Here is a 7,334-nt window from a genome sequence, read left to right on the forward strand (position 1 = left end):
TCCTCCTTAATTGCACATAAAATACATATATGCGATGAATATCAGCATGACTCAAATGGTTCTCTTGGCCATATGTAAACAACTAAACCAATTACAGAGTCCGGGACCCAACAATAAACCGACTACTCCTATTACTACTCCATTATTTTTCCCACTATATTATGTTTTCCCTGCTAGTGGCAAGTCTTTTGTTTGCAACTAGGCATTGCATTAGTGCTAGCCGAAGCCAAAGATGTGCAACATATACACCAACACATAAACACTACCCTTACCCTTTGTCTAATAGTGTTATCATTCTACGTACTATAATATAAGCAGATTACACATATACTTGTTACATTTCACTCTTATATTAATAAAAACAAATATATGCATCATTCCACTAATATAGGTCAACAACATAACTGATATGTCACAAACATAAAAGAGATTGTTTAATAAAAATAAATAAATACATATGTTATAACTTGAATAAATAAAACAACAAGTGCTAGTGTCATAGTGGAAATTATGCACCCATGTGGCCATTCTCGCACAAATTCGAGGCTTTCCAACTCCGATTTTCCTTTCCTCTCAAAATCTCACCTAACTATTGACAAAAAATAAAAAATGGTAAATAGTAGTCTTGTATAACAAAAACTTACTCTCACTCGACAATGTAGGAAGATGAGTGGTCAGGGTCCCACCATTAGACCTTCTGTTAGGAGTAGGATTATCTTCTTTCTTTTTTTCCCTTCCCTTTCCTCTTCTATTTGAACGGTCACAGTTAAGCCACATCAACATCCAATATTAATTTTTTATGAAAAGTAAAAACAAAATAGAGAATGTGAGATAAGGGAATGGAAGATGATGAAAAAATGAGGAAAGAGAATCCTAGTCCCTTCCGTCGCCACCTTCTACCACCCAACGTACACGTCAAGGACAATAGGATATTCCTCCCAAAGCGATACGTCCCATGCTTTATTCAGCCCTTCAATATTATTAATAGTCTCTTCCATTAAGAGTAAATATTATCTTAATACTTGGTTATGTTAATAAAGAGATTAATAGAAAATAATTGGGATGGAGTTACGAACTAATCCGAATCAGATCCCATTCCAGAAGTGATGATCATAATCAAAATGTTGGGATTGGGCCCATATGTACCATTTTTATTAAATAATGTTAAATCAATCCATAAATTTGTCTCTAATTGGACACATAGTCGAGGATGGTAAAATTTTGAAGTCGAATATCGCTGGAGCTTTTCTTGTCCTCGTGCGCCACTAAGAAACCGAAGTAATTGCCCATCGTCTAACTCTATCTAGTCTCCATTCACCTTGTGATCGATCATGGTTTGAAAAACCCCCTAATCTAATTCTCGATCTTTTAATGGAACAATGCAAAGGCTGATGTTCTATTCCTTCGGCACTGCTTTGTATTGTTCAGTGTATTTCTCTTTCATCAATGAAAATCTATGGTTGCAGTAAAAAAATAAAAAGTATACTAAACCTACGCATCTCACTATCTTTCTTGTAATTGGTTAAACTTGTGCTTTATCTCATTAAGTTCTTTTGTTGTATGTTAATAGCATGCTTCCCTCTTTGAGTTCGAATGTAGGGTTGCTGCGGGCTCTTAATTTAGAGTTCAAACTCTATCACATCCCAAAATTTGCTGAAGAAATATTATGTCGGCGCTGTTTATTTTATGTGTTGATATTGTATTTGCTTAGCTATATTTTAAGGAATTTCATTTACTCATTTGAGGTATATGGTTTGAACTATGCCTTTCATTCAAAGATCGGGAACCTGAGTCAAAAAGTTACACAAGCAGAGGACCAGCCCCAAGAACATATTACACGCCATCCTCAATGAGGAGGTCAATGATAAAAGAAGGTGGGCAAAGTGGCCCCCAATACTTAAGCTGAAACGAGCAAGACGGTGGGCAATTCCGTTGGCTTGCCGGCGGACATGAGTATATGCGTCTTCAGTGATTGTGGGGAGCCATATCTTGGCGTCTTCCACAATATGCCCACTATGCCCAATATTAAACAAAACCTATGAATATTTAGTTTAGTAACATTAAGTTTTCACTTTATTAGAGAACTTTTGTAGTTCAAATGTCACAAATCACAAAAATGACGGGTTCACAAACAGTTTATTCTTCAATTCTCTTAATGTAAATGTCACCATACGATTTTCACTTTGGTTAATTTTTTGTAAAGATGAGGCAATTTCAAACCATCAAACCACATTGATGATGACGAATGAACTTGAAATCAATAAAAAGAAATGTAAAAAGTGGAATAAAGTAGCATTTCCCCATAAGGGAATTTTAAACAAAAAAAATCTTATCCGGAAGGAAAATTAAAGCGAAAATATAAATCATTAGCGTTTGAGGTTTTAACATGTCTAAAGAATACAAACTCATAAGGGTGGAGTTGTATGATAAAAATGCTCTAAACATGCCTGATCCACAATTTTTGGTCAAAGCAATCATTTTCAATTGCAAAAGTTTTAGAGGTCGAATTATTCATTCAGTTAAGAGATATATATTAGTGAAATACTAAGGCACTCTTTTAATTAAAAGTAGGACTTTGAATGATCCTTTGTCACATCACAACTTAACGTCAATTTATACGCCGACATTTTAAAACACTATATAAAAAACATGAGGTAGTAGAAAATCTCACTTTTGAGAAAATTTCTTTAGCATTTCTCATACAAAGATCAAATCATTACGTGCGAACAGAAGATTCAAATCTGATTTCATCAATCAATTTATTAATTAAAGGTTCAACCTTTGAAAATTTTCGTCTCAGAAAATTCCACGTTGAGTGAGTAACGTATCTTCTCAGTTAACTCACGTTGGCACGAGGATAAGATTTTAATGAAAGCTAAAGCTATACATGACAATACACTTGAATCCAAATTATAAGAATCCATTCCGTTTACGTGTCGATGTTTGGGACTTCGTATGAGATAAATTTAATACTCCATTGAAGTGGGATTTCCACCACCATGATTAATTTTTGTTTACTCTTTCAGAAATTATTTTTAAACATGGGTTACTTTTCTACTTAACTGCCCTCGTTTATCAATGCAGCTTTAACTATTTACTTTGTTTTAAATAAATTCTCTCTCTTAAAATAACGCTACTAATTCTTTAATAACAAAATGAGGGAATAGGAACGTAATCACAGTATTATATATAGTTTCAGAATCAAAATTTTAATTAAGAAGTATATGGTGGTGGATAAGGCACTTGAGTGAGGAGGTTTAAAGATATAATTACGTACTTGCTTTTGATTAAGCCTCTAAATTTTAATCAAAGGCTAGTCAGGTAGTAGTAATCTATCCTTGGTCATAATATATAATAAAAATTGAGTGGAAAAATGCCGGAATCTATAGTCACAATATATAACTGGTCGGCTCCTCTCCCACAATACTCCTAACTAACCCGGCCCCAATTGGGTGCTTGATCAGAGGATCAACTAAGTTTAAAGAAGAAAAATGATGCTAAAAATATACTTAAATTTTAGGGTAGATCTCAATTTACTACCCTTCCGTTAACTGATGATGTGACATTCATGTGGACAATGATTGGATGTCACGTGTCATTAAGAGGTCCACGTGAAAATTAAAAATTCGAAAAAAAATTTCTCGCCCAAATTTAAAATATTAAAATAATTAATTAAATAAAAGTATTTAAAATAAATATAAAAAAAAAACCCATAACCCCCTTCGTCTTCTGACACAGCCCGACCGAGATAAAGGCATGTTGGCCATCACGTGGAAGTGACGTAACCATGTGCACAGTGCGGAAGCTAATAAAATAATAATAAAAGTACGAATAAATAAAAACCAGCTATAGACAACGTAAGAACATACATGTGCAAGCGTAAGTGTGAAAACAAAGTTCAGAGCGCGAAGACCTAATGCAGTCCGGGAGAAACAACACTACATAAACACACCCAAAGGTGGTCCTACATTGGTGGTAATCTGTCAGATATGCCAGGAAAATCCTCTGGGGAGCCACCAAAAGTGTTAGCCAACTAGAACCTGGAGGGGCGCAAAACAGAAAGCGTGAGTGGGCAAAAACAAAGCATTTCAAAAACCATTTCACAAACAAAGTTCTAACCCTTCGCCGTAAAACCTGTATACTTCCCAGAAAATAAAATATACATATATATATATATACCATGCTCAGAAATATGCCATGTCAAATGCCTCTAAATAGAATGCAAGTGCTCAGGAAATGTCAAATCAATGCCATGTAATCTTTCAGCCGGAGTCACCTAATGTGACATGTACAGCTGAATCTAGAGCTCAAATCTCCATCTCACTAACTATACCTGCACATGAGTCGGAACCACCTACAGTGGTCTGTACGACAGGACTGGGTGTAATATAAGTACACTCAAGTGCTACGATCACGTGAAGGCTGGGCGAATAATCGCGGGTCACCTACGAGTTGGAACCACCTAAAGTGGTCTCTACGACAGGACTGTGCACCAAACTTGGATCCAAGATGAGCGTGTGGTGCGGGAGGTGAACATCACGTGAAGGACTATGCCCAACTCTAGGTGGGAGCACTAACACCGGAGGTGCAGGTTATGAGCTCTCTATGCATCTCAAACCACTACTGACTATAAGCATAAACCATACTCACCTGGTACTTACCTGTGCGCCCGCAACACCAACATACAAATATATATATATGCTAATAATAATGCATAAACAAACGGCAAACATAATGCATGGCATATAAGTGTATAAACGTTTCAATTCACTTTCTGGGAAAAACATAAGTATATAGGTGTATACAGAAAACCAAAAGCCCACTCACTGGTATGTAGAAGGGTTGTAACCCCCTTGCCTCGAGTGACCGCGCTCGTCCTCAGGATAGGTCTCACCTATATGCGAAACAACTATAAAAACGTTAATTTTAAAGCATATAACCAACCTTACGAAATAACTTCTCATACAATGCTTAAATGAGGTATATGAATACACCAACGTGATCTACTTAACCTCAAGAACATCCCCATATTTTTAAAATAATTTTTCGACGCCGCACGCACCCCCACACGCCAACCAAGACACGGCCACATGCACCGCCCACGCGCAGGCACGTGCCTGGCACACTGATGGCGTCAGTTAACGCCGTCAGGAATATTTCATTAACTCTGACGGATTCCGTTAACGCCGTTAGGAATATTCCGTCCAAACTGACGAAATATTCCGTCATCTTCTTCGGCCAAACTCCGGCACCAGAAAACCGGGAAATTTTCAAAACCTTGTATCTCACTCGTTTTTCAACCAAATTTCACAAAATTGGTACCAACATGAAGCTTACAACAAGAGGAACAAATCCATACCACTTTCAAGCACTAAAACCCACGGAATCTAGCCAGGAAAACCCCACCAACTCCGGCCAACCTTGTAACTCACGATCCCGACGTCCAAAACCTTCAAACGAACCACCCCGAACCTCCTAAGGACTTCACCAAGCTTCCTACAAGCTTTAAATTCCCAAAAACACAAGAATTAACAAGTGCATAAACAGTGACCAAATCGGGGGATCTCGAGTTCGACGTGTAAATGAAGGTATCTTTACCTGAAATGGGTATGGTTGAACTCCTAAGGACCTCACGAGCACGAATATGTAATTTGTTTCCTCGATCTGTGAAGGTTTCAAGGGTTTTGGTTGTCGTCCGTACAAGAAGAATAGGAATGGGAGAGAGAGAGAGTGTGCTCGGGACAGGGCAGAGAGAGAGGGTGAGTGAGTGTGGTGTGTGTGTGGTCCAAAACCAGCCAAGCAACACCCAAAAACAACCACACAACGAAACAACCATACTAGGGGCAAAACCGTCATTTCACCCCTACGGTACGAAAACTCCGGGACGGGCTGTCACATCTTCCCCACCCGACACCCCTCCATCCCCTCCACAGCTCCACCCTTCCACCCTTCACCCACCTACACCCTTCCCCTTCCCTGATACCCACCCCTACAACCAAGCCTTTACTCCTTCCCCAAAAACCCTACCACCAAACACACATCCAAATGGGTTAAATACCCCAAAGCAAGCAGCTTTTGGATTTTGTTTTTTCACATTGAATTCACCAAACCCTTTTTCTGGCCTTCCCAAAATTTTATAACATTATAGTCACTAATTTGTGCAATAATTCCTCAAGATCTGCAATTCAAGGCACAAGCTTTTCTCTGCTGGCTCTCTTTCTCTTACTTTGTCTGTGTGGAGAGGAACAAGACCAAAGACATGGAGGTGGGGCAGATGCAGAGACAGTGGGTTGACGACACAAATCCTTGTTCCTGGAGGTAAAAGCAACAGAAAAAATGTGAAATTTAATCATAAATCACATATGGGGTTGTTTTGATTTTGTTGTTTTTGCTTGTTTGGTTCCTGATGCTTTTTTTTTTTTTTGGGATTTTTTTTATTCGTTGGGTGAGAAAAGGGGTTTCTGGATGGTCAATTTTTGCAGCTCGAACAGCTGCAGGATGAGAGCAACCCATATTTTGTTGTTGAAGTGGTGTCTCTTTTCTTTGAAGATTCTAAGAAGCTTCTCAATAATCTCACCAGAGCTCTGTAAGAATATAGGATCTTTCTTTTCACTATCTTTTTGTCTTTGAGATTGGATTGGACTGGCTGGATTGATTTGTGTGGTGCTCATGGTTTGCTACGGATACTTTTAAGGAGTGCATGATTTTCTTTTTTTTTGTTTGCACAGAGAACAACCAATTGTAGACTTCAAAACGGATGATGCCCATGTTCACCAGTTCAAGAGTAGTAGCTCTAGGTACACTTAAATGTTGCTTCTTTTGGGGTTTTGGGGGAAGGAAAGGGGCTATGTTTTTGGGGAAGGAGAAAAGGCTTGGCGGTAAGGGTGGGTATTAGGGAAGAGGAAGGGTGTCTGTGGGTGAGGGGTGGAGAGGATGGAGGGGTGTCAGGTGGGGAAGACGATGGGGGTTCTGGGTTTTTATTTTTATATTTTTTTAATACTTTTATTTAATTAATTATTTTAATATTTTAAATCTGGGCGAGAAATTTTTTTTTGAATTTTTAATTTTCATGTGGACCTCTTAATGACATGTGGTGCCTAGTCATTGTCCATATGGGCGCCACATCACCAGGTAATGGGGAGACTTAATAGCCAAACTAACAGATATATGAGACTATTTCAGAATTAACACTTTAGGTATGACTCTGGGACGAAAACAACTTCATGTACTAAATGTTGAAAACCACAAAACTTGAGGGTAGTAAACTGAGATTTATCCTAAATCTTATTATACCTATTTGAAGAAGCCACTCGTAGCATATATACCAACTTCAC

At 38.1% G+C, this 7,334-nt stretch overlaps 1 pseudogene; it reads left to right on the plus strand.

Moving 5' to 3' along the window:
• Positions 1-6,004: 6,004 nt before the first annotated feature.
• Positions 6,005-6,807, plus strand: LOC125474083 (annotated as a pseudogene).
• The last annotated feature ends 527 nt before the right edge of the window (positions 6,808-7,334 follow it).

This window comes from the organism of the source record quoted next, unplaced genomic scaffold, assembly GCF_019419815.1.
Source record: "Pyrus x bretschneideri cultivar Hongxiangsu unplaced genomic scaffold, Pyrus_bretschneideri_v1 Contig119, whole genome shotgun sequence".
In the NCBI taxonomy this organism is placed as follows: domain Eukaryota; kingdom Viridiplantae; phylum Streptophyta; class Magnoliopsida; order Rosales; family Rosaceae; genus Pyrus; species Pyrus x bretschneideri.